This window comes from Bos mutus, chromosome 1 (genome assembly GCF_027580195.1).
Source record: "Bos mutus isolate GX-2022 chromosome 1, NWIPB_WYAK_1.1, whole genome shotgun sequence".
Lineage (NCBI taxonomy): Eukaryota > Metazoa > Chordata > Mammalia > Artiodactyla > Bovidae > Bos > Bos mutus.
This window is the reverse complement of record NC_091617.1, coordinates 47,648,323-47,650,230: the sequence shown is the minus strand read 5'-3', so window position 1 is coordinate 47,650,230 and position 1,908 is coordinate 47,648,323. Positions and strand designations below refer to the sequence as shown.

Below are 1,908 nucleotides of genomic sequence, written 5' to 3'. Positions count from 1 at the left end.
TAGAAATATATAAAATGAAGAGTATTTGAATCAAATACTATGCAAATACTAACCAAAATAAATTAATGGAGCTGTTAATAAGTTAAATTTAAGGTGAAAAGACAGAGAAATTTTTCATGATAATAAAATGCTTAATTAGTCATGAAAATATGGCAAATTTTAATTTGTAGTCACACAATATAACATCAAAACAGAAATAGTAAAATTTGACACAAGTACAAAAATAGAAATACAGAATTATAATGGGAGATTTTAATATACATTTCTTAGTACTTAATCAGAGAAGGCAATGGCACCCCACTCCAGTACTCTTGCCTGGAAAATCCCATGGATGGAGGAGCCTGGAAGGCTGCAGTCCATGGGGTCTCTGAGGGTTGGACACGACTAGGCGACTTCACTTTCACTTTTCACTTTCATGCATTGGAGAAGGAAATGGCAACCCACTCCAGTGTTCTTGCCTGGAGAATCCCAGGGACGGGGCAACCTGGTAGGCTACCATCTATGGGGTCACACAGAGTCGGACACGACTGAAGTGACTTAGCATAGTATAGCAGTACTTAATAGCACTATCTGACCAAAAATGAGTGAGAAGATTTGAACTCTTTGATAACCGAACTTGATATATTTATCTGTAGAAGACTACTCCCAATTGTAGAAGGAACATTTTTTAAAGTACACATGGCACATTAATAAAACTTCACCACTAAGCAAATGTTGACAGAGTTATAGGATTTAGATTTATTCTGATCACAAAATAATTTAGATTCATTCTGATCACAAAATAGTGGAAATAAGCTTGATAGTCCTAACAAAATATAATTTGAAAATCATATGTTAAGAAAGGTAAAGCTTTTAAATAAATAATCCATAGATCAAAGAAATAAATCATAATGGTAGCTAGAAAATATTTTATACTAAATTTTAAGGAGTCTACGATATAACCAAAATACTAAAGAGAAAAACAGCAATTATTGCTTTGAATACGCGAAAAAAGGGTGAACTCTTTCTGAGAATGGAGCGAAGAGAGAGAGCTTGGAAAAGAAATAGTTAACATCAGTAAGGAATGAAGGATATGACTACAGATACTAAGGGCTTCCCTTGTGGTTCAGCTGTTAACACAGGTTCAACCCCTGGGTTGGGAAGATCCTCCTAGAGAAGGAAACGGCTACCCACACCAGTATTCTGGGCTGGAGAATTCCATGGACTGTATAGTCCATGGGGTTGCACAGAGTCAGACACAACCGAGCTTCACACATTTATTAAACCACCACAGATACTCCAGGGAATGGGTAAGGAGTCAGGAGTAAGGAGTCTACCTGCAATGCAGGAGACCTAGGTTCAGTCCCTGCGTTGATAAGATCCCCTGGAGAAGGGAGTGGCAACCCACTCCAGTATTCTTGCCTGGAGAATTCCATTAGCATAGGAGCCTGGCAGGCTATGGTCCATGGGATTGCAAAGAGTCGGTCACGACTGAGTGACTGACACAAGTACTCCAGTATTTTAAGAAATTGAAAAAAGCATTGTGAACAACTAATGCCAATAACTGTTTTAAAAGTAAATAGAAAGTGTTACAGCTCTTTTAGAATTTGTCTAGGAGGTTTTCTGATCCTCACCAGAAAACCCCCATGGGAAAAAAATAAATAAAAATTAAACAGGAAAAAATTCTTATGAGAATTAAAATATAGTTTACTAACAATGACACATAGATAAAGATATATTCTAATTAGCTATATTATATGTTAAAGAAATAGAATTTGCACTATAAAACTTACCACCAGTGATGAATTCAGGCTAAGGTGCTACACTGAAGAATGCTGCCAAATGGAAGAAATAATTTCCATCTTATGGTAAAGTTTTCCAGAGAATATGAACAAAAGGGGACAATGTTCTAAATCCTTTCCAATGAAC

At 36.3% G+C, this 1,908-nt stretch overlaps 1 non-coding gene across 1 annotated transcript; it reads left to right on the top strand.

Moving 5' to 3' along the window:
* The first annotated feature begins 1,563 nt into the window (after positions 1 to 1,563).
* On the top strand, positions 1,564 to 1,625 carry LOC138989457 (U7 small nuclear RNA). The gene has a single exon (XR_011465764.1). It is a non-coding gene; the product is annotated as a U7 small nuclear RNA (small nuclear RNA).
* The last annotated feature ends 283 nt before the right edge of the window (positions 1,626 to 1,908 follow it).